The sequence below is a fragment of the Herpailurus yagouaroundi genome, unplaced genomic scaffold, assembly GCF_014898765.1.
Source record: "Herpailurus yagouaroundi ecotype Mexico unplaced genomic scaffold, PumYag 77, whole genome shotgun sequence".
In the NCBI taxonomy this organism is placed as follows: Eukaryota; Metazoa; Chordata; class Mammalia; order Carnivora; family Felidae; genus Herpailurus; species Herpailurus yagouaroundi.
Window position 1 is genome coordinate 55,285,770 of NW_024412388.1, and position 26,433 is coordinate 55,312,202.

Here is a 26,433-nt window from a genome sequence, read left to right on the forward strand (position 1 = left end):
GGCTTCCCCCTTTTGCTGCGAATCGTGTTGCTGCTGTAATCATCAACAATGAAATTGAGGGACAAGTTATCTTTCCTGCCCAACAATCCCTCACCCTCACAGGAACTGCTATTTTGGTCATCATTTGAGATTCTTGCCCATTGAAATTCCCATGCATTCTTAATGAAACGAATTTCTACGTTGTCCAACGAAGGAGGCCCATAGGTCAAGTCATGTGACTAAACATTGTTTCAGCCATTTAGCAAATATTTATTGGGTGCTGACCATGTGATAGCCTCACGCTAAGCATTTCACATTTTTTCTTGGACTGGCCAAGGAGGTCGGTATTTATGTCCCTAATTCATAAATGAGGAAAACAGAGGCTTAGAAAGTTCAGTTTCTCACCCAAGACCACATAGCCTGGATTTAAATGCAGATCTGCTTATTTTAACAGGGATGTCTTAATTCACTATCTGTTATTACATAAATACACATCAAATACCTGTGCATTGCCCAGCACCGTGCAGACGCGTGCTGGGGACAAAGCTCCATTAGGGACGAATGCTCCCATCCCTTGCCTTCACTGATGTTGCATTTTAGAGCAGGAGTCACAAATACAAACGCCTACAGGGGTTTGGAATGAAGTGAATGGGTGGGGAACATGCGGGAGTGGAGAGTTACTCCCTGGCTTCTGTGGCCAGCGCCTACTCAACTCCAGCCAAATGTTGCTATGTGAAAACTTGGGGCCTGGGCTGCCAGATTTCTCATTCTCCAAGAGCAGCCAGAAACCTGCATTTTATATGAAATACCTTGTTACTTTAGAGTCGGGAACTAATCCAACCATTTTGTAATCACGAACGTGGGGCAAACAAAAGGCATATGCAGGCCGGACTGAAACCTGGTTGACCACAACCTGGGTCACCTGGGTGACCACAAATGTCACCTTACACTGAGGTTCCTAGAGGATCAGCCCACCTGAGTTCAGATCAGTCTCACCCTGGAAGACCAAGGGCACCCTGCCCTCTCTCCCTGGGCCTGGAGACTTTGCCCACGCTACAGGAAGCTTTGGGTAGTGTCTCTAAGTTGTCCTGCTGGAGGAATCCCACAGCCTCTGCAGGGCCGCTCTCTTATTCCTTGAAGCTCTATTCTTTCCTGAGCCAAGGCTGTTAGTTGACCCACTTCTGTCAGGAAGTAGCTTGATCGTGGGCGTCTGCAAACAGTAAGACATGGCTACGTGACGACTGCTCATAGCCTCCTTCCCCCTTCTTGTTCCCGCTGCCACCAGATGGTTCTGAGATAATGCCCCGTCTTTCCTGCAAGAAATAACATTCCTGAGCCGTAATCCTCTCTGATCATCCTGGGAATGCAATTTGTCAGCCTCTCCCCTCTTGTCACCACTTCCCCTGTCTTATCTTCACAGGCTGGGGGTCCCAAGCTGGTCACTTTCCAAGGAGAGTCAATCATCTCTCTGCTGGGAGGTCAGGGGCTCACGTAGATGGTATAAACGTGCAGACACAAAGTTCTGGCTCACCCATGGATGCTTACAATGTGATTGTGACCATCCTGTCAGTCCCCAAATTATTTGTGATCCCAATCTCACTCATTCTCTCTACTGTTAAAATTCATGTTCTCTATTCAAAGAAGTTCTTACCTCTCACAAATCTCCCAGAAGACAAAAACAAGATGATCTTTGCTCACACACCTGGCATCCAGCCAAGCTCTGATCTCTTATCCCAGCCCTTCCCTTGCTCCTCAACATGACTGCAGCTACCGTTAGACATTCCATTTTAGCTCTGCAGATGACATCAGACGCAAGGTGTGGGGATGTAATTGTGGTTACCACCTGCTCCTGAATAGTAATTAGTAGGAAGGGGGAATTAGACTTCAGAGATGAGGTCATTATTAGCTGGAAGAAAAAGCTGGCAGAAAAAAAAAAAAAAGTGGCACCATTATTCTGAATCATTCATCCTGTTGTTTTTAAATTTTTTTAATGTTTATTTATTTGAGAGAGAGAGAGACAGAGACAGGGACAGAACATGACTGGGGAGGGGCAGAGAGAGAGGTAGACACAGAATCTGAAGCAGGCTCCAGTCTCCACACTGTCAGCACATAGCCCGATGTGGGGCTCGAACTCATGAACCGTGAGATCATAACCTGAGCTGAAGTTGGATGCTGAACCAACTGAGCCACGCAGATGCCCCTGGATCATTCATCTTTTTAAGTGTGAAACTGATGGCTGACATGCCAAGACCTGAGGGTTTAAAACCCAGGGAATATGGAAGATACTTTGAATACATTGCTTGACATACACGAATCTTGGCACTGGAGATGTTTATACGTGATGGTTCAGTTATTTTGAAGCTACCCTCCAAAGACCATGTTATGCCACCATATTTAAATTTCACTGGTCACAAATTTGGATAACACTGTGAAAAGCAAGACATCAGATTCTCTATGGAGTTTTATCTCCATTTAATACATGATTTCACATAATCCTCATAAAGAGCCCTGTTGAGATATTATTATGCTCATTTTACAGATCATTGTATAGGAGATCATGAGCTGTGGTAATATTCGTGAAAGTGAGGACTTGAGAAAGTCTCAACAAGTATCTCCTCTGCATGTCAGGAGTCAACTGAACTAATTTGCCTCTTCTCTGCTTGGAACAATCCAGATGAAAGGAAAATCATGGGTGCAAGGATTTGGAGAAAGTCTCCTTCTAACTGTGACACAAGCATCAGCTGAGGCCTTCCTGGATTTTGAGAGCTAACGAGAGCTTGCACAACCTCCCATTGGTCATCTAGGAGAGCCTTACTCCCAGAGTCATTTACCAGTTCTCTGGGCATTGGGGTCATATGGGCAGGTCCCCTGAATAGGAGAACAGTCTCTATTCCTTTGGGAGTATCCCCAGGGCAACCTTTTTTAAAGATTTCCATACAAATCCAAACACATATTTTAGGGTTTTATCGACTTTGCAGAATTTGTGTGTGGGGGGGGGCGGGGGGGATAAGGAGGAGATACTCAAAGAAGCACACAGCATGCCACCATTTTACTCAATTTTCCTCCCTCCTTTCCCCCCTATTGTCATTCTCATTCTCCAAGCAGAGAGTAACAACTCATCCTCTCTTATGCAATCCCCCGGTCCTTTTCACTAAAGTGGCACCAGCCAACTTCCACAACTTGAGAGGCTTAGAGTGGCCTCAGTTGAGGCTAGCAGAGTGTTTTCCTATGAAATGTTCTTATATCTGCTGCTGCTGAAAGAATAGAATCTCTCCCTTTGGTACTACAACCATGAGAACTGCCCTAATATGGAGGAGACTGCCCATAGAGATACGGAGACTGATTTTTCTGTAAGGCAAACCCATAAAGAACCATTTAGGGGGACAGTGGAGAAGGATTAAATGGATGGTAATGCCAAACTACCTTTAAGATCCTTCCAACCCAGAGAGTCTTTAGTGCAAGAGTTCTGAGCGCACCCAGACTGATGGAGTCCATGTTCCATCTCCCATGAGGCTGCAGGAGGGCCGGCACATTACTTGCGCCCTCCACCGCCACCTCCCCGGTCCCACATCTGTAAGGTACCAGCAATAATAAAGGACAAAATATTTCTGTTATTTAGCACGCTGCCACAGTTCTGTTACTACAGTTCTGTTACTACACAGTGACACCGTCATGCGAGAGGACTGCTAGTCTTATCTTCATTTCAGAGGCAGCAGAATTTAATAAAGAATACCCAATCAGGAGTGAAAGGAAATAAACTCCAGCACCGCTCTTTGTACGTAGTATCTGAGTGATGTTAAAGGGACCAGCTGACCTCCCTGGGCCTCACTGTCCTCACCTGAAACTGTGAAATGATGGCGATGATGCTCTCTGACCACTTCAGTTGTCATGAGAGCTACATAAGAATTTAGGGTAACCGTGCTTTGAAATTTTTAATTACCTTAAAAATCAGTCAGAATGGAGGTATTTGCCACATGTGCCTTACAGGTGCCCATCCTACACCTCCTTTTGATCTTTTTTGTAAATTGAAGTACAGTCAACATATGATATTAGTTTTCGGTTTACAACGTTTCGTTTTGACAATTCTATGCATTATTCAGTGCTCACTATGATAAGTATAGTCACCATCTGTCACCATACAATGTTCTTACAATATCATTGACCATATTCTTTATGCTGTACTTTTCATCTCCATGACTTTATTCATTTTATAACTGGAAACTTGGATCTCTTAATTCCCTTTATCTGTTTTGCCCTTTCCCCACCCTTCACTTTCTGAGTCCTCCTCTCCCTCGTGCTTTTGCACTGCCCTCAGTTTGTGTGGGACTCACCAAAGCACGCCAGCTGATTCATGCTCCAAGAGAAATAACCCCAAATCTACTCCACCCTCAATCCCACTCCCTCCCACCCGAAAGACTCCTATCCTGAAAGTCTCTGCTGTCTGCTGTTTAAGAATTTATGCATAATTTTGTAAGCTACCATTCTTTGAAAGTATATTTGTATTTTCAGTAGAAGTCTTCTAGAGACATTGTCCCATAAACCAACAGTAAGATAAGGATAGTGGAATTATTTTAGAGGACATGCGGTGAGGGAAACAAAGGCAAGAAAAATGTAATTTAAATTCAATTCCCTTACAGCCTGTAGCCCAATGACAGATGTCAGGGACCTGCAATGTATAACACTCCCCAAGACGTTTATGGCTGCCTTAATGCCTTAATGTTTACACTTCCTTAAAAACTAAAAGCAACCTTATCTTGACAATAGCTAAATCTTCAGGGTCCTGTGAGACCCTGCTTTCAGCATCCAGAAATTCCTTGGAGACCTACACCATCTATACCTCCACAAACTTAAAAGTATATAATCAGTTGCTCCACACAACCCCAGTGTAGCTCTTTCTGCCCCCGGGGTCCTGTCCCCGTGCTTTCATAAAATCACCTTTTTTGCACCACAGCCAAGAATTATTTCTTAACCGTTTGCTCACAAACCCGACTTCAAACTCCATCAAGATGGACATTACGGTGTTTGCGCAATTTTAAAAAGCCTGCTTTGGGGGTGCCTGGGTGGCTCAGTCGGTTAAGCGTCCAGTTTCATTGAGGTCATGATCTCGTGGTTCGTGGGCTGACCGCTCAGAGCCTGGAACTTGCTTCGGATTCTGTGTCTCCCTCGCTCCCTGCCCCTCCCCCACTCATGCTATGTCTCTCTCTCTTTCTCTCAAAACTAAATAAACATTAAAAAAAAATTTTAAAGCCTGCTTTATCTATAGGTGAGCCAAACTTGTATCCTATTGGAGCTTCTACCACAAACCCCATTAAACATCTGTATGGTGCACGGACACTCATGTCCTTGGAACAGCTTTCATTCTATACCAAACTGCCTCTCTTGTGTGACCAGAGACAGAGGCGTAGACAAGGTGACCTCAAGACTTCCTTTCCAATTCTTGGAATCAAATATCAAAGAGATTCCAGGCAAAGCAATTGCAACCTTGTCTCATTTCGTCAACAACAAACATTTACTAAACCCTACAGTAAACCAGGCACTATGTCAGAATCTGAGCCCACGGAGCTCAATCCATGCAGTATAGCCCTGAATTGGACACTAACCTCTTGCCATGAAACTACATAAAGGTACAATGAATTCCTAATATTTGAAAGAAAAACAAAAACAAAACCAAAAACTTTTCACATGTAGTTTCTCATTTGTTCTTCAAATAACTGTGTGATCTAATAACTGATATCCCCGTTTAACACAGGAGGCGTCTGAGGCTCTGAAGTCTCGAGGGATTTGTCTAATGTCAAAGAATCAGTAAATAGTGGCCCTGGAATTTGAGAGGGCAGGTACTTTAAGGGAAAGGCAAGCCTGTTGTCCTTAGTCTCTGCCACCCATCTTTAAGATTCTGGACCTGTTTATATTATGAGTGCAAACCAAACAGAGAAGTATTATGCAATCAACTCACCCTGGTCCCTCTGATGTATCAGATGTCCTCTCCCCTTATGCCTTTACTCTCTCTATTATAGACATCAGGCCAAGGCAAATGTAAGACAAGAGCAGATTTGTATGCTCCAAAAAGGCAGTAGACCTTGAAGGGTGTGTCACCTGCCTGAGCCATTATCTTCTCCTTTATCAGAAGAGCCCTGATTTCACAGCACATTTCAGAACTAGAGTGGGAGAGTCATGCACAAAACCAAATCCTAGTATTAGAATAGTCTTGAAGCCTCTAGGCTTCTTGTCTAGGGACAACAGTTTGGTCACAGGGCTTTCACTCTTCATTTGTGTTCAAAGGGGATTGTAGCTGCCTGCAGTTTCTGTGACAACGGCCTTTTTCTCTGGAAGTGAATCTACCCCAAACACAGAGGAAGTTGGCAATCAGTTCTTAATAAGTGTTCACAGATGATTGACCAATGACTGGAAATACATCTCCCTTCTCCCATATACACTTAATCGTTCCCAACAATGAGTTCATAAAGCCTTCCTTTGCATTATAAGGAAATTTACTTTAGTGTTTATGGAAGCTAACACAAGTAGATTTAGATAAACATTCTCTAAGCCATTAATAGTTCAACCCTTTCTAAAAATAGCCTTTAACTAGAATTTCTCTGGGCCAAATCAGCTTGGGGCTCAGTAATCCTGTATCAAAACAGTATTTCTTGGGCTCTTCTCCTACCTGCTGTTGCACTAATTCTGGCCATCTCACACTCCTCTCTGCTCATTCTGGGAGACCCCAGGAAGTGGCGATCTTATGTAGCACTCTTGGCTGCCATTGTCCTCCTTAAAAAAAAAAAAAAAAAAGATTTTTTTAAATGTGTTTACATTTATTTTGAGAGCGAGAGAAAGAGAGTGAGTTGGGGAGAGAGAGAGAGAGAGAGGGAGAGAGAGAATCCCACGCAGGCTCCACACTCAGCACAGGGCCCAAAGCAGGGCTCAATCTCATAAACCATGAGATCATGACCTGAGCCGAAATGAAGAGTCCGATGCTTAACCGACTGTGCCGCTCAGGCGTCCCCTTTGTCCTGTTTTCCATCCTTGTAGCAGTGATGTCTTCTGTCATGACCGGTGCCAAAGACTCCATGGTATCACTTTGCTTCTGGAGCATGGTGACCTCTCCATTCCAGATTGGAGCCGACTCTGGCTCAGGCAGTGTTCCTTCATGTGAACAGACCACTGGAGGCCCCAAACACCTGCCCTCCATGTGTGTTTGGAACTGTATCCTAGGACAAGTACAGCTTAAACTATCAAGCTGGGATCCCTGTTGCAAAGCTAAAAGCAAGCAACTGCATTGGCTTTTTTCCAGATAAAGTTGAATTAGCCTAGATCTGGCTGAGGAGGTGATAAGTGTGTTGGCAACATCTGGGTTTCTTTTGTTTCAGGTAAAAATAGTTACTACTCCTCATTCATAGGGTGCTTGGAGGGAAAAACGAGTTCATTTTCTCCCTCCTCTGGAAAAAGGAAGAAAAAGCAGAAACTTGGGGCACAGTCTCTTGATGGATCTGAGCGACATAATTTCTCTACCAGAAGTTGAGACACATGTCTGACAGGTGAACTCACTATCATGGCAATGGAACGGATGATTTGAAACGAAGGTTCTTTAAGATGCCGAATGTGTCCGTTATTTCTTGCCTTGCTCCATATAGCAGTTCGTATGGCTGTCAGGGATATTTAAAGACAGCAAAGAAATTTAGACAAGAAGAACATATAAATAAAAAAGACAGACATGATTGGGGCACAAAATAGAGCTGGAATGAGGGTCATACAAAAATACCACTCACGAGGCTCTGAGCTTCCCAGTATCAACACATGAAAGGAAGCCCAGTTAGTTATGGGGTTCCTAGATTTCTCAGGATTTGTTTTAAATTTCTCAAGAAAAGATAGCTATTTCTGATACCAAATAAAAATAAATTGCTCCCAAGAGTATTTATAAAGTGAGTGCCATGAATAATTTTAGAAAATGTAGGCAACAAGACTAAAGAAAGCATTCAATGAGCAGAGAGGGTGATTGTAAGTGCAGAAATGGAAGATTAAAGGGGTCCCAGGCAGAACTGTAGGCTCTTGCCCTCTTTTCCCCACTCCCCTGCCGGCCTCTCCCTTCTACGTGTTTTGCTCCATCTGGCACTGCTCTTTCTACTCCTTTTCCCTCAGTCTCTCTATCCCTCTATCCGTCTCCCTCCCTCTCCCTCTCTCTCTCTCTCTCTCTCCTTCAGTAAAGTTGTTTCCCTGTCCTGAATTTCAGAAAAAGCATTGCCCAAGGGCTTTGAGTTAGACCTATGTTTCTGCCTGATCTCTATCCCTAAATATCGATTTAATACTTAGCAAGTGTTTCTTGAGCTTTAATTTAGGTAACCCTATCTAGTCTCAAGACTTAAAACATCATCTGTGGGGCTCCTGGGTGACTCAGTGGGTTAAGCTTCCAACTTAGGCTCAGGTCATGAGGGTTTTGAGTTTGCGGGTTTGAGCCCTGCGTCGGGCTGCGTGCTGACAGCTCAGAGCCTGGAGCCTGCTTTGGATTCTGTGTCTCCCTCTCTCTCTGCCCCTGCCCCACTCATTCTCTCTCTCTCAAAAATAAATAAACATTAAAAAAATTTAAAAAAAAAAAAAAGAAAAGAAACATCGCCTGTAGACTCACATCTTCCAAGCTTGTGCATCTTTTTCTGACCTCTCCCCCAGAATCCCAACTTATATATCCAATGCCTCTGAATATCCATTCCCACTCAGATGTCTGATAAGCCTTTCAGTGTCCAAATCCAAAGTACCATGAAGTCTGGGTTTTTCTCCCTATCTCCCTGTTTTGAATCTAGCCCCACTCCCAGGCTGATTCCCACACATTCTCTGCAGTAATCTAGTTAAAACCAAGTCAGATCATGGTACTTTCTTGCTCGTAACCCTCCAGTGCTGCTCTTGTATTGAATAAAACCCAAATTTCCTATCAGGGAGTGCCTGCAAGGCTGTATGCGACCTGGCCCTGACTGCCCGAACTCATCATTGACTCTCCCCTTTATTCATTGTGCTCTGTAGAGCCTTGCTATATAGAACCTTGTTCCCAGAACAGGCCAAGTTCATTACCGCCTAGGGCCTCTGCACTCTCTATTCCCACCACCTGAGTATGGTTCTCCAGATCTTCATGAGGGTCATTCTCTCCTTCATTCTGGAGTATCAAATGCCTTTTCCTCAAAGAGGCCTTCCTCATCATCCCATCCCATTACTCTTTATCCCCTCTTTTGCTTTATTTTCCCTCATAGCATTTATTATGCTCAGGCAGAATATAAATTCCCTGAGACAGGGTCTTGCCTGCCTTGTTCTCACAACACTCCCAGCACCTAGTGAACAGTGCTTGGCACATTAGACAAATTCAAAACATTGTTGTTGAGGGTTGCCTGGGCAGTTCAGTCGGTTAAGCGTCCAACTTTGGCTGAGGTCATGATCTCACGGTTCATGGGTTCAAGCCCCATCTCAGGCTTTGTGCTCACAGCTCAGAGCCTGGAGCCTGCTTCAGATTCTGCATCTCCCTCTGTCTCTTCTCCTCCCCTGCTCTCATTCTGTCTCTCTGTCTCTCAAAAAAACAATAAACATTAATTCTTTTTTTCAAAACAGTTTTGTTGAGTGAACATTTGAATGTGCCCGACACACAGTGGACCTTGAATGCCTGCTAACTGAATGAATAAATATAACAGGTGCTGGGGATACAACAGTGAACAAGACAGGCAGGCCTGTTACGCTCATGGCACTTAGCCAGAAAGGCAGGCATTGAATATTTAAGAACAATAAAACAAAGAGTTTTATGATAGAGGAAGTTCCGAGTAGCAGGTGCCACTAATCTAATCTGGTATAGAATTCAACACCTTTCATGTATGGCCTTAAAAAGTAACCTCTCCTGGGCCAAGTAGCCACCTGTGCGCAAAAGTATCCTCAGTCTGAGTATCATCAGTTGTGCAACTTTTGCAGGGAAGAAACGGGATGTACGTAAAATGTCTGGCACCTAGTAAATGCTCAGTAAGTTTCTGCTACCATTGCTGTTATAATATATTAACACCTGTTCTACTTCATGGAACCCCTCAGCATCTTTTAAACTAGCTTACTACATTTAGAATGGCTTACATTTTGAATTCCACTGTGCCAAGTTAGAAGCCCGAAGCCTTCTTTCCCAGCCTTTCGCGAAGCCCAGATGTCAGTCCTTAGAACTGTGCTTCCCCAGCAACTTCATTCTCTTTGGGAAGAGACCAATGGGCTGATTCAGGCATCTGATGAACACCATCTTATTAACAAAAAGAGTGGCTGGAGTCTCCAGCTCTGGGCTACAGCACTGGCTGAGATTCAGACATTCTCAGTCTGGGGTACTGTAAGCCAAGGTAGCTGCTTCCATTAGTGGCAGTGGTGTGAACACTTTGTCCACAAGAGGTTTGAGGTGCTGTTTCTAGTTGAATAGCCCCTAACCCTGAGTCTCTGGCTCTCCTGGAGATTCTCTGAGTTCCTTAATGTCCTTAGTAAATTTCTTTTCTGCTTAAACTGGCTAAGGTAAGCTCTGTGTTTGCAACGAAGGACCCAAGTGACACACAGATCATCTGAATTATTAAGTGGCTTAGGACCCTATGTTGTGTATACCATATTGATTATTGATCAACGTCTTGTCCAGGTCAAAGGTATCAAGGAAGGGGCCCTCAGGTAAGGGACCTTTATTATCTTCTCCACACAGCCTTTCCCGACAGCAGCTAGAGGGTCTCTTCTGCCTCTCACGCTGTCGATGCTGCTTATTAACACTTGCCATGATCACCTTGCCTGGGACATATTGTAGGCTCTGTCTCATTCTTAAATTCTCTTCAAGTCTGCATTCATTCAGCTTTCACTGAGCACCTATTATGTGTCAGATATTAAGGACGCAGCTCCCTTCAAGGAATTTACAGTCTCCCCAGATGACTAGCCTGTAAGCAACAACTGACAGGCTTTGTGATGTAAGGTCAGCAGGATGTTAGGTTGGCAGGATAATGTAATGACTACATGCCTAAGCTTGGGGATGAGACTGACCTAGGTGCAAGTTCCGGTTCTGACATAGCTGGTGAATTTTGCTAAATTATTGAATCTCTTATGCTTCAATTGCCTCGCCTATAAAATAGTCAATAATCACTAATAGAGTGGTTGTGAAATTCACATAAAGTCACATAAGAAGTATTTAAGAGTGTCTGATTCTTTGCAACCTTCAATACGTGCCATTATTATCAACAACAGCAAGCATGTTTGGGGATGTCAGGAAATCCTTCACAGAGGGAAAAAGGCTTATTACTTAGAGGAAGTATTCTTAATCTAAGCAGGCAGGTGCACCTATTCATTCAGCTTTTTAGTCAACAATTTTTCATTTTTAAAAACGGTTTCTTGTAACATCCTGGGATGAGGAGTATCCTGTTTTGGTTCTTCTATTTTGCAAACAGAGAAAAATGTCAGAAGCTGATTACCTCATTCAAGTACATACTAGTTTTGTTGCTTAACTAGTTAAGGCTTTCTGTGAGAAAAGATTGTGCAGTAAATCTGATACTTCTCTGTGCAAAGCTTTCGGAGAACACAGAAATGCATAACCACTAACAGACACCACTGTGCTCGAGGTGAAGATACGGAGATAAACACACAGTGTAGACAGAAAAGTTAGAGGGGTCATTTTGTGGTATTGGGCTAGAGTTACAAGAATAAGGAAGAGCTCACAAAGAGGGCTGGTCAGAAAAGACATCAAAAAGAAGGTAAACTTTAAAGCTCGGCTTCAGGGCGCCTGGGTGGCTCAGTCGGTTGAGTGCCTGATTTCCGCACAGGTCATGATCTTGCGGTTTGTGGGTTCAAGCCCTGTGTCAAACCCTGTGCTGACGGCTCAGAACCTGGAGCCTGCTTCGGATTCTGTGTCTCCCCCTCTCTCTGCCCCTCCCATGCTCATGCTCTGTCTCTCTCTGTCTCTCAATAATAAATAAACGTTAAAAAATAATTAAAGCTCAGCTTCAAAATATTAATAGAATTTAGGCAGTGGGTACAGACATGTCATAGGGAGAGTGTCATAAAGCAGACGAGATATGAACAAAGGGCATGGTGGTAAAGACACATGCTCATTCAGGAGACCTCAAACAGCCAAACTCTGCCTGCAGGAAGTTCTTATGAAGGATGCATAGAAGATAAGAATTTGGAGATCATTGCTAGATCAAGGAGTTTGGATTTTTCATTCTATAGACAACTAGCAGCTACTGCAGGGCTCTGAGGAGAAGATTTTAGGCATATAAGCAGACCTTAATGGGAGAGCATAAAGGGTAGAATAATGGAGGCAAGAATTCAAATCAGAAGTCATTGCCATCATCCTGACATAAAATTGGCATTATGGTGGGATTGAAAGGAAGAGGTGAATGAAGCAGACATTTTGCCTGAGTAATTACCAGCACTTAGTTATTCGCTAACTATGGTGGGAGATGGATATTCCACACAGCATGAGTTGGAAGTTCCCTCAGCCCTGCATTATTTCTGAAAGTGCTGACAGACTACCTCTAGCAGAATCACTTAGGTTATTAAAAATATGGATTCCTGGGGCACTTGGGTGGCTCAGTTGGTTGAGTGTCCCACTCTTGATTTCAGCTCAGATCATGATGCCAAGGTTGTGGGATGGAGCCCTACACTGGGCTCTGCCCTGAGCACGGAGCCTGCTTGAGATTCTCTCTCTCTCTCTCTCTCTCTCTTACTCTCTCTCTCTCTTTCTCTCTCTCTTCCTCTGCCTCTCTCCCCCATTCAAGCTCTCTCTCTCTCTCTCTCTCTCTCTCTCCCTCTCTCTCTCTCTAAGACATAATTCAGATCCCTGGGTCCTATTTCAACTTGCTGGATCAGAATCACTGGGATCAGGAGCCCTACCATTATGCATTTCAATAAGCTTCCCAAGTGATTCTTCATGCCTGTTACAAGTTTGAGAATACCTGCCTTAGAGATTATTTGACCAACTGTATTTGCTTTCAAGAGGGGGAAACTGGGGTTCAAAGAGGTCACATAACTTCCCTAAGGCTACATAGCTATCTGGAACTAGGATGAGGGCTCCTAACTCACAGGCTTGACTTGTTCCGCCATGCCACCCAAGATTGATATCTGACGGCTGGGTGTTGCAAGGAAGGCACTGCTTCCTCACTTTCAAAGCAGCGAGGCAGAAAAAACTGGAACTAAAATCTAATGGATGCAGATGTGATTGGCTTAAAGTTCCAGCAAGCTGATGTCTGCCTGCTGTGGCCCAGAGGGCCATCCTGCAGGCAGGCTACTGCTGCTGTCCGTGCTCTTACCAGGGCCTGACTCTCAGACTCTGAGCATGCAGGTTCATGGGAATAGCCAGGGCCAGATGACCTCCTCAGAGCAGCCCTAACACACAGATGGGGGATGTTCATCCACACAGCTGATCCTGGCTCTCAGAGGGACAGCAGTGCAGTGAGTGTTTCTTGACTTACTACCCTAGATAGAGCAAGACTGGGAGGACTTTACTTAGCTGTTCTGAGTGTCAGCTTCTCTGATAAGACATGTGATTTGGAAGACTTACACTGAATTTGGAGAAAGAGGATCTGGGTTAAAGTCCTTTTCTAGCTGTAGAATTTGGGCCAATTATGATATATTGTTATCATGAGATTGACTATGCCAATCCCCCTATTTTATAGGTTAAAAAAAAAACAAAACAAACCCAGAGGGTCACCTGGGTGGCTCAGTCGGTTAGGCATGTGTCTTCGGCTCAGGTTAGATCTCACGGTTGATGAGTTCAATCCCTGTGCCAGGCTTGGTGCTGACAGCCCAGAGCCTGGAGCCTGCTTCAGATTCTGTGTCTCCCTCTCTCTCTGTGTCTCTCCCCAACTGGTTCTCTCTCAAAAGTAAATACATAAACATTAAAAAAATTGTTAAACCCAGAAACTCAGAGAGAAAAATAATCTGTTCAAAGCTACACAGCATATTCATTTCCTCAAAATGTCCATCAAAAGATGAATGGATAAGGAAGATGTGGTATGTATGTGCACACACACACACACACACACACGCGCACACACACACAGGAATATTATGCAGCCATAAAAAAGGATGGGCTCCCGCCATTTGAGACAACATGGATGGGTTTAGAGAATATTATGCTAAGTGAAATAAGTAAGACTGAGAAAGACAAATACTGTATTATTCCACTCCGAAGTGGAATATAAAAACAAGAACAAACAAAAAGCAAAATTAGACCTATAAAGAGAACAAACTAATGGTTTCCAAAGAGGAGAGGGGTGCTTGCAGGGATGGGCAAAACGGATGAACAGGAGTGGGAGATACAGGTTTCCAGTTATGGATTGAATAAGTCACAGAATAAAACGCATAGCATAGGAAATATGGTCAATGATATTGTAATAATGATGTATCAAGACAGACGTCAGCTACATTTGTGGCAAAAATAGCATACAGCATAAACTTGTTACATCACTACATGGCACACCTAAAATTAATGTAACATTGTGTATCAGCTGTACTCAAATCAAAGAAACAAATAAATATTAAAAAAATATCAACTGTACCTTTCTATTAATGCTTTTATGAAGCTCAAATATATATGTGTGTATATATGTATTTATATTTATGTAAATTATTACAAATAATTTATTAAATATTTATTAAATAATTAAGTATTTATATTTATATCACAGTATTTGTTGTGGGTGCCAGGGATTCTTCATCTACTCTTTTCATGTAGTAAAATGGTAGCCATCATTCCCATCCACCATACATACAACAGGTGTATAACAATGTAAAATGACACACACATACACGCATAAGAATTATGTAAAAGGATTTTGAGAAGAAAAGGATTAATTCAGGGTGCAAATATGTTTATGAGCCCATTTCTGGGCTGACATTATGTACTCTCTCATTGGCTTCCTAGGGCCATAACTGTTAAGAGGTGCTCCAACCCCTCCACACCCTACATTCAGAAAGGCGGCCATTACCACATTCTCTCTGTCTTGTTCGTCCACTACCCACCTCATTTTTTCTGGGGACAGAGGGTAGGGGATCTAACACAAGTATGTCTAATCAGGTTGCCCAAAACAAGGGAAGCCTCAGCAGATATTTGGACTTGCATCAGATAAACTAATCTGTTATTTTTAACTCATAAATATTTGTAGCCTTTGGGTCACTATGTCTTCTTAGAAGTCACCAAGCTCTAGTGTTCAGCATTAGACTCAGCCAAAGAAATTAGATGAAGTATAGTGGAAATACTGCCTCATGCTTCCTACTGCAAATCTTCACCCTTTCTTCTCCTGGCTTCAACTTTCTTCACAAAGATACAGTAGTAAAATACACTTATTGTTACAATTTTATTCTTATACACAGCAAAGTTTAAGAAACTCTTAAATCCTTAGACCAAAGTTTAAGAAATGCTGTCTTCCCTATGGTACAAGCCAATGTTTATGACTGGTAGGCTAGGCACATGAAGAATTTGTGGTGAATGAGTCAGTGGGAGGAAGGAAGAGAGGGGGAGAAAAAATAAGGAAAAGAAATGAAGGATCTGCGTGGTTGTGGTGCCAGGAGCCAGTAGAATTAAGTTCCGGTTCCAGCTCTGTCATTAACTTAGTGTGGGATGTGGGACGAGTCATACCGCTCTCTGGGCCACGACGTCCTCAAACTAGGACAAGGAAGAATTCTCTAAGACAGAGTTTTCCAACCTATGTGCCGTATTACAACAGTGCGCCACCAATGGGTTCTAAGTATGCTCTAAATTATGGAGTCTCTCAACACTCGGAATGCTCTGTGGGATTTGGAGTTACTGAGGTTCTGGGACCAGGTGCCTCTAACCAAGAGAAGTCTATCACAGGTTCCTTGGGGGAGTTATCTGAGCAAGATTTCAAAGGCCACCCCCATGGTTCCCAGAGGAGACACGGTGAGCCAAATGTACCATGTGTTGTTCTATGATGCCCTGTGTGCAGCCAAAAAAGTGTTTGATGGCCTGGGCATCTCAGCAGCCAGCTTCAGAGCAAACCACTAACCATCCTAGATAGAATCTGAGGACCACTAAGGAGTTTATTGCCAAGTGCCCAGGGATTGGAGCCCGCCCAGCCCAAGATGCAGCCAGTTGGGGACGGATTGGTGGGGAGTATACAGTGGGGCTTTCTGGTCTGCCCAGCAATAAATGATAGCCCAGAATCTCTGTCTTTACATTCATCAGATTCTCTTGTCCTTCTGTTGCTGACAGACAAGAAGCCCATTTAGGGGTTTCCGTGTTAGTTGCAGGGCAACCACTCTTCCAGTACATGTGCAATGCATTTAATTAGCCTCTCATTACTATTTTGCAACACAAGATATGTAGAAGTGTGAATCTGAAATATTTTTGCTTTCTCATAAAGAGATTTAAACGCTGATTTGTCAGCATAAGAAAAGAAAAAAGGCTAGTAGGTGTCTTTAATTCCAGAAACTACAAATCTTCAAGTGACGATAAACAATGGTTTTAACATTTTTATCATCTACTTGCACAAATGAAGTTTCTTACCAATAGAGGTTGCCAAGGATTTGAAGTGGTCATCATTAAAATGGCTTGAACAGAGCTGCATATAGCCACATTGAGCATAATTTGTTGGTAAAAAGCTATGTCAGTAAAAGTATGTTCAAATTTCTCATTTAATTTTTGAATTTTATTCAGAATCTTCTATACATTTAATATTTAACATTCCCTAAATATTTTGTATTTTATGTTTCCTGTAAATTTATAAAGCATAATACATTTTTTCACCAAGGTTTATTTAGCTATTTCCAGATTCCATCTCATTTACTCATTGTCCTACTCAAATATTTTCATTTTCTATGGGTGTGAGATGTGAGAAAGCTGGATACAGTTGTCTAGGGTAGTAGTTCTCAGCTGAGGTGATTCTGCCACCCAGGGAACATCTGACAATGTCTGGCGAACATATTCGTTTCTCGCCACTGGGGAGCTGCTTACCAGCAACTAGTGATTAGCAGCTGAGGAAGCCGCTAAAACATCCTCTAGCGCACAGGATAGTCCCCCATAGCGTTATTGGACCCAACATGTCAATAGTGCCAAGGATAGAAGTCCTATTCTAGGGTCCCTCTCACTCTAAAGTTCTGTGAGTCTGAATTATGACTGTTCTTGAGGATAGTATGTGGTAATATTGGGTATGGCTAGGAATGGCCAGCTCTAACCTCCTAAGCACATTTATAATAGTAAACCCATCCCTTCTCGGCCTTTTGGCTAAGATCAAGTGTAGTATCTGTTCTTATCAGTTTAATATAATGGTAGACCCAGTAGGCAGGTAAAACGTGGGGCAAGACTTCCTGTATGCTTACAGGAAATCAAGCTCCGGATAGTTGCTTGAGATGGTATATATTTCCAAGCAGTAGGTGTATTACTTCTATGACAACATCAGCACCCCTAGGTGAGTATCTTCCTTTCTTTCCCTCTTTACTTGTTTTCAAGTTCCATATTCTGAAATCAACTTTTTTGTTCCACTGGACTATGACCTATCTTATTTGTCAGCAACTCTCCCCTCCCTACTCTAGGCCTCCCTGGGACTGGCTCTGTTGGGATGGGTCATCTGATAGGCAGAGGTTTGCACTGAGCAGTTTTTTAAGCCACCCCAATCCTCATTGCTCCCACTTGTAATTTCTTTGGAAGTTGAAGTCATCGAATGCCCTACCTCCAGGACTAAAACCTTTCACATCTTCCCTCTTTGATGCACCCTCCCTGTTGAATTTTTAGCACTTTAGGGTGATTCAAGAGATGAAGGATTAAAACTGTCGGGACAGTCATACTTCTTGATCAAAACGGCCCCTGCCACCCGTTCAGTCAATTTTTACAACACATTCACATCTGCCACCTGGTACCAAGAGTAGATTTAGTGTAGCATTAGATTCTTTTATTTATACTGGGATTTAATTGAATGTGGGCAATCGTATTAATTCTTGCTCTTGGCTGGAAGAAAGCTCAACAGGCCCACTGTCTCTGCTAGGTAAATGTAAGTAAGTCATTCCGTTCTCTGGGGCTTCACTGAGCTTATATGTAAAAAGAGCGGTATAGCAGCCCAAAGGCTGCTGAGATTCTTTCCACCTTAAAACAAAAGAAAAAGCACTGAAATTTTGAAAAATATATTGGTATTAGGACATGCACACTTTATGGTATTGGCTTGTTGCTAAGGGTGTCATTTCTACTGAAATGAGGAAGTTGGTTTTTACAGTTGGAGTCAGGAAATAGTTTACATCCTTCTCTAGGGTTTAGAGTCCCTGGAAGATTAAGGTCACTGGTGTGACCCATGATAGCACTTAAGAGTTGGAGAAACCAATCCTTTCATTCACTTAAGGAACATATATTAGGCCCCTATTATGCTCTTTGAGTACAATAATATTTGTCTTTATTTTGCAGATGAGAAAATTAAGGCACCAGATGGCTAAAGAGACTGTTAAAGACAACCCCACAGTTTTGACCAAGGAGGAAGCGGAAGGGCACCAGGGCACAGGGGCTAGGTCCAAAATGATTAAAAATTTCCCATTCTCTGTTCCATAATTTGAATCTCAAATATTTGTTTCTCTGACTTAAAATTGCAACTTAAAATACTCATTGTTTACCACCCTGGTTTGTAGTGTTATGCTATCGATCAAAAGCAGGAGCATAATTTAATGTGTTTTTTGGTTGTTATTTTTTTTAATACTTCACTTATTGTCCTGCTTGTTTAGAAAAACTGCTTGAGTTTTTTTCTCACACTGCTAGGTCATGCTCACTAGATAGACAACATATTTCACCACAATGCAACAACTAACACTCCTACTGTAATTTCCCTCCTATTCTCAGTAGATAGTTGAGTTGCAACAACATACTTCAACTCATGATGGGAGACTGTCAGTCCAGCAAAGAAAATGTGTCCTACTGATGCATATTCCAGTTTAGAGACCTCCCTTTCTACCTTCTTTCATGAGGCATCTCAGGGTGACTTAATTAGTAAACCCCTAATTCGTTGTCCGTATTTTGGAGACCATGGGACCTCAGTGTGCATTATGATCCTCAAGGCTCTCAAATCTTTTAAGGTCCCTAAGTGTTCAATGTCCTCAACTCAGAAGGCAAATGACTACATTCTTAGGCCTCATTTTATTGCATTTGCCTCAGACTTTGTTTCCTTAATTAAGTACGTGTCTTTAGCCAAAATGCTTGGGTAGTATTGGCAAAGCAAGGCAATTGGAAATGTGTTTAGAGAACTTCCTCCTGGTTTCACACTAGTTAAAGCTATATATCATCACCAACATTTAGTGTTGTCTAGTTTTTCTACTTTTAGCCAGTATAATGGATTGGAAGAGGTAGGGGCACCTGGGTGGCTCAGTCGGTTAAGCATAAGCCTCCAACTCTTGATTTCGGCTCAGGTCATGATCTCATAGTCAGGTCGAGTGATGGAGCCCCATGTCAGGCTCTGTGCTGGGTGTGGAGCCTACTTAAGATTCTCTTTCTCACTCTCTAAATAAATACATAAATATTGGAAGTGATATCACACTGTGGTTTTCTTTCTTTCTTAAGTTTATTTGCTTTCAAAGAGGGAGAGATAATACATGCAGGAGGGGCAGAGAGGGAGAGAATCCCAAGCAGGCTCCACACCATCAGTGCGAAGTCCCATGCAAGATTCAAACTCACAAAGCAGGAGACCATAACCTGAGTCAAGATCAAGAGTCGGCCACTCAGCCAACTGAGCCACCCAGCCGCCCAAACACACTGTGGTTTTAATTTGCATTACCTAATGGTTATTATCTTCCATACATACATACATACAGTCAAGTGTCTCAAATACGTATAAGTGTGTGTATATATATAATCAATCATTACGTATAAAGAAACTCACATCTATCAGATATATGATCTGCAAGCATTTTCTGTTAGGCTGCAGTCTGTCTTTTCACTTTCTTAACAGAAATTTTAAAAGAGTGCATGTTTTAAAATTTGATGAAGTCCAAATTGTCCATTTTTAATTTTGTGGATTGTGTTTTTGATGTCACGTCTATGAAATGTTTGGCTAATTCGAGGTCTTATAAGTTTCCTACATTTTAGAGGTTTAGGAGTAGTGTAGTTTTAGATTTTAAATTTAGATCTGCGATCCATTTTGAGTTAATTTTTGTATATTGTACAATTTCATTTTTTTGCATATAGATATTTAATTGTTCCAGTGCTATTTGTTGAAAAGATTGTCCGGTCTCTATTGATTTCATTTGTACCTTCATCAGAAAACAGTTGTCATAAACATGTGGTCTGTTTCTGGACCCTCCATTCCGATCCAATGATCTATTTGCATATCCTGATGCCAATATGATACTTTTTTTATTACTGTTACTTTGTCATAAGTGTTGAAATCACATGGTACTGCTCCTTCAAACTAGCTCTTCTTTTTCAAAGTTGTTTTGACTGTTCTAAGTCATTTGCATTTCCATTTGAACTTTACAGTCAAATTACTTCTGCAAAAAGCCTGCTCAGTGTTTCTTTGTGTTCCTCCTTCTCTGTGCTTCACCTGAACTCTCTCTGGAGGCAATATGCTGAGGGAAGGGGAGAGGAGGGGAGAGGAAGGGGCAAATCATCTGATTGTCCTTCACTGCCGAATGTCCATGTCTTGAAAAATGTCATTTCGTATATTTTGTCTTTTTCTCTCTCTCTCCCTTCATTCCTTCCTTCCTTCCTTCATGTTATGTCAGGCAGGAGGGTAAATCGAGTTCCTGTTCCTCCATCTTAACTAGAAGCAGACTTGTGGTTACGTTTTTTGAAGTATCCTTATCTTCTAGATTAACATACTGAACTATGTTCAGAAATGACATGATATCTGAAATTTGCTTCAGTATACTCCTGATGTCAGAAAACTTTTCTATGGGCTTGAAATTTTCCACAAAAACTTTTCACCATAAGGGTCTTAATACCTGCCTATCTTACAGGATTGCTGTGAAGATTAAATGTGGAATTATATGTAAAGGGCTTTAGAACTATGCTTAGAACTTAATGAAGAGTAGCTATTAATACTATATACTTGTATCAAGTCAACCATCAAAGATATACAGAAGTCTGATTAAAAAAAAACAACCTCCAATGAAAACCTTTTAATCAAGAATAATTGTAGCAATGATGCCTGGGGCAATGGAGATTCAGTTTGGGCATCAACTCCTCTAGATTTGTTCTTTCTCTGAATTGCCCTAGTCCCCTGTTCCATCCACTCTCAAAGCACTTAAATATGGCCTGATAGCTCTACATTTATGTATCTGCCTCCAATCTCCTGACATCTCCTTGCATTCATTTCTGTATCCTTAGAGCCCAGCACAGAGTAGACACTCAAAACTCACTTGTGGAACTGGTTCACATTGCCATCTCACCTGCCCACCTCTGTGACCCTCTTCTTTCTGCACACTTTGTTCCCACCTCTTGCTCAGTCTGCCATGGGTTGATGTGTTCTTGTTTGAGAGCGTTCGCCTTCAGTTTCTACCTATGTACTTCCTCAAGCTCACTATAAGAAGTTGGGAAAAGCTCTGTGCCTCTCCACACCTTTTCCAAACACGTCCTGGTTGTGGCTTGTTTGAGCCAGGCAGCCAGAGGTCAGGTGACAGTAAGGAGGTAGCAATGAAAGGAGGTCTCTAAGGATAAATTCAGACCTGCATGGCACCGCTTCAAGCTAATCCTCCACATCCTCTTGGTCTTCTTGGATAGACCAAGGTGAAATATTCAATCAAGAAAACTGAAGAACTTAGAACATAGCATGTTAGGACTAGAAGGGCCATTGAGATAATTGAGCCTTCTTTTAACAGAGGGTAATATTCTTAGAAACAAACAAACAAACAAAACAAAACAAAACAAAAGCATATATTTCCTACCTCTATCCCCGACATGGAGCTAGTCTGGTCAATAATGTGGGAAGAGATAGTCCTGCTCTCATACCTCTTTTGCACATCCACCAAATGTGTGCACAAGCGCATAGGTGCACACACACACACACACACACACACACACACACCCCTTCTTTGCAGCTGGAGGCATCTCTGAAGAATCCTTAGGTCATTGATAAACAAGAGGACAGTGGGTACTTGAATTCCTGGTTTCCTTTCTTTCTATTAACTAGTCGCCAATGCCACTCCTGACAAAAACAACAAAATGTTCCACAGATGTGTCTGTCTCCTGGATGTCTGAGCTGTGGGATCCAATTTTAGTAGAAGTGCTACTGGAACAATCACTGTTTTCAAGAAAGAATCAGAGGGAGAGATGAATAGGCAGAATGCAGAGGATTTGGGGGCAGTGAAAATACTGTGTATGATACTCTAAGAATGGATACATATCACTGTACCTTTGACCAAACCCATAGAATGCACAATACCAAGAATGAATCCTCGTGTAAACTGTGGACTTTGCATGATAAGGATGTGTGGATTCATCTATTATAGCAAACATGCCATTCTGGTGGGTGATGTCGATAATGGGGTGGGAGGATGCGCATGTATGACAGCAGGCAGTATATGGGAAATCTGTATCTTCCTCTTAATTTTGCTGTGAAGCTAAAGCTGCTCTAAAAAATAAGGTCTTTAAAAAAAAGAATGAGTCAGAAATGTTTCCAGCTCTTTTCAAGGGGGAAAAAGGCCACGTGATGTCCAAACTGAGATGGTTTGAAAGCGGAGAAATGAAAGATACTTTCTGCTTGAAGGCTGGAAAACATCAAAATCGGTTTGAGAGTGTGCATGTGAGAGTGGTTTAATAGCACCATCCAGTGGCACAAAGCAATATTGCCACTAAAACTCAAAAACAGGGTCCAATCATTTAAAAAAAAAAAAAAAGTCAACAAGTTTTAATTTGAGAGCCTCTGATATGTCAAGCTTTATATTAGACACTGGGAACATAGCAACTGTTATTTACAAAAATCTGTACACTGATTTCAGAAAGATTTGTACATGTTGCTCTTATAGGTATCCCTAATTTGCTGTCTTCACCACCAAAAAGGTGAGTCAGGCCTCTAGGACAGGAGTTTAGGATAGATCTTCCTTACTTCTTAGTCTAGGGTCCAAAGTGATGTCAGCTGGCTCAGAGCCTAGAAAACACAGATCTTTTGAACCCCAAGCTCCTGATGTGGGCATTTTGGGGGAAGCAAGACTTTTTGCAAAGTCTCCCCTAGAATACTACTACCCAGTTGTTGTTAATCCGGGAATGCAAATGTATATACTTTCTTGAGTCTTGAGTAGGGCATTTAGATTTGGGTCATTCCCATGAAATCTTGAAAAATCTCCATGACTTCCTCCCCACAGACTATAATATGACTAGGACTCAAAAAGGATCTGATCAATCGGCAAAATTTTCTTCCTTCCGGTTTCTCATGACTCCACCTTGTGAGTGCTGATCAGACCCCAGTTGGAAATAACTATGGTTTATACTTCCAATGAGGGAAGGCGTCTTTGCTGGACATCCTGGATTACTTGTATACAGGCCAAGCAGTCTGTTGCTAGCTGAGCTCTTACTTTGCCATTTTCGTTTTTTTCTGAGTCTCATCCACAGACCATTGGGTAAAGCTGAAAAGTTTTTTGGTTCCAGTGATCAGTATTAAACCTTTTTGTTTGTCTCTCAGTTGCAGAAGTAGCTTGGACAAGGCATTTGCTTCCTCTGACCTCCATTTCTTTCAGTAGAAAAATAAAGTCTGGAATGATTGGACGTGGGTAATCAGTTGTGTTATCCTGCTGGAGGATGTATGAAAAATATTTTAGAGCTTCAGACAACCCAAACTCTTAAAAACCTGAAAAGTTCACTAACCAAAGAAAGACTTGGATTTTAATTTCTGCCAATAGGGCCCACTAGTTACTCTAAAGGGCCCGCTGTATAAAATATAATTAGATGGTGAGTCAGACCAACACAGTAGACACAGTTTTAATGCATTATTGCACTTACTAGAGTGAGGAATTTTCTGAGGGTCTAAGAATTAAATAGTAATAGTAACAACTAAAGCCTGAGCAAGGAGTAGGAAGTAAATGAGCAGAGGAAGGAGCTATAAATGAGGTTGCCTGGAAGTCAATATTCATGTTGTTGCAATCAACGTGCCCATCATAGGTGTCTGGGATTCTCCCAGATGTCATTGAAGGAAATATAGTCCACAAGTTTAAAAAGTCCACAAAACGCACAAGGAAAAAGCAACAGACAGCAGAAACAATAATGAAAGACTTAGACTCCCTCCCCAAAGACTTCATATATTGGCATGAGCTGATTGAAATGTACGATAGTCACATGTAAAGGTTAAAGGAAATAACAGAGGAAATAAAAATAGGAAAAGAAAACAAGGATATAAAAAAAATAATAAGGCAAGTTTTAGAAAGAACTAAATAAAATTTGTAGATTTCAAGTACACACACACATCTCAGTGGCTAAGTGGAACAGAACTGAAGATACTGATGAGGAAGCATAAGGCAAGTTTAGGGCAAAGCACCAGCTAACAACCCCCACCCCTCCAGGTGGGGTAAGTGTGATATTCCTCAGGCACTCCTAGCTGCCCAAGAACAAAGGAAAGGAAAGAAAACAAATGGTTAACTGATAGAGATCACAGCCATGCAGGACCTGAGTCTCCATCAGGTTACAAATGTCTTAGTAAATTACAAGAAAAAGGCAATCTTATCAACAGCTTAATCTCCAGAAACCTACAGATTCAGTTACCTGGAGCTCCAACGTCACCGTCCATCCATAGTGATGTGGGGAACAAAGACAAGAAGGAAATGGTAGGTATAGTTAAATTTCTTTATACCCTGCAGACCATTGACAAATACTTGAGGCAAAGTATAACATTTCTCAGGAAACTCCCCACTGTCTTAATGTTAATACCTTACTAGAGGAAAACAACCTTAGCTTGACAATAGCAAGGCCCCAGGCATCTTATGAGTTCTCTTTAGCAGAGACTCAAAGTCCTTTTGGAGGCCTCCTTTTTTCCTTTACCTCCCCCAACTCCATAGTATATAATCAGTCTTCCCAACCCCACTACAGCTTTTTCAGCCCACAGGTCCCTGCTCCCCATCTGTGCTTTAATAAAATCAGCTTTTTGCACCAAAGATGTCTCAAGCTGTCAGCTCCAAACCACCACCACTCCAAAGTCCCAGCAAGTTGATGCTAATAAGATGATTTCAGGTGGAGACCCTAGAGAGCATCAGGATGGGCCTGGTGACCAGAAAAACAGGTGATTAGAAGATTGAAACTTTCAGCCCCACCTGTCCACCGCAGGTAAAGCGGCGTGGAGGTTAAAACCCTAGAGTAACTCTTGAACATTGAAATTTGAAGAGCTGCTAGGTTAGTGAATACATCAAGGTGCTGGGTTGAGGGGTGAGCCCAGAGAGGGCATAGAAGCCCTGCACCCCTCGCTCTATACTTGTCCTATGCATCTCCTCCATCTGGCCGTTTCTGGGTTGTACGCCTTTTTAGTAGGTCAGCAAACGTAAGTAAATGTTCCCCTAAGTTCCGTGAGCCATTCTACCAAATTACTGAACCCAAGGAGGGAGTGATGGGAACCCCAATTTAGAGCTGGTAGGTCAGATATGCAGATGACAGCCTAGGCTTGTGACTGATGTCTGAAGTAAGGGTTGTCTTATGGGACTGAGCCCTTAAACTGTGGGATCTGATGCTGTCTTCAGGTAGATAGTGTCAGAGCTAAGTTGCATTTGTTGGGGTTTGGGCGTGGGGGGCAGGGGGGTAGGGGACAGAACTGACAGACAAGAAAGAATCCTTGAGACGTCTTTGGTGCAAAAAGGTTATTTTATTAAAGCAGGGGGATAGGGACCTGTGGGCGGAAAGCGCTGCACTGACTGATTCTATGCCACAGAGTTGGAGTTGGAGTTGGGGAAGGTAAAGGCAAAAGGGAGTCCTCCAGAAGGACTTTCATATGCTAAAAAGGACTCATCAGACTCTGGAGGCCTTGCTGTAGTCAAGCTAAGGTTGTCTTCCCTCTAGGGAAGGAGTTCCTGGAGAACTGTTATACTTTGTATTTGCCACAAGTATTTGTCAACGTGTTGCAGGATTTTTTTTTACCTCAATAACCGGGATTCATTATCTCACCGCTTCGAAGAATGAAGAGGTGGGCACAAAATGAGCAGCAGGCAGAAGTTTATTAGAGTATAAGATTAGAAGGGGGGGGGTGCCTGGCTGGCACAGTTGTTTAAGCGGCTGACTTTGGCTCAGGTCATGCTCTCGTGGTCCGTGAGTTTGGGCCCCGCGTCGAGCTCTGTGCTCACAGCGCAGTCTGGAGCCTGCTTTGGCTTCTGTGTCTCCCTCTCTCTCTGCTCCTCCCCTGCTTGTGCTCTATCTCTCTCTGTCTCTCAAAAATAAATAAATGTTTAAAAAAAATTTTTTTAAAGATTAGAAAGGAAGAATAGTAGGAAAGCTCTCTTTACAGAGTGGGAGCATTCAAAAGTGAATGACTGCAACAGTAGGCAAGGGTCCTTGTTTTATAAGGTTCTGGTCAGCCCTCCCTTCCTTTCCCCTTC

General features: G+C 42.4%; 1 long non-coding RNA gene and 1 pseudogene across 1 annotated transcript; one reads left to right on the forward strand and one right to left on the reverse strand.

Moving 5' to 3' along the window:
* Positions 1–228: 228 nt before the first annotated feature.
* LOC121018511 (uncharacterized) lies at positions 229–1,849 on the reverse strand. Its single transcript, XR_005785207.1, has 2 exons — positions 1,631–1,849; positions 229–1,292 (listed from the first exon to the last, which is right to left on the reverse strand). It is a non-coding gene; the product is annotated as an uncharacterized LOC121018511 (long non-coding RNA).
* A 15,316-nt stretch (positions 1,850–17,165) lies between these two features.
* On the forward strand, positions 17,166–17,270 carry LOC121027936 (uncharacterized; annotated as a pseudogene).
* Positions 17,271–26,433: the final 9,163 nt, after the last annotated feature.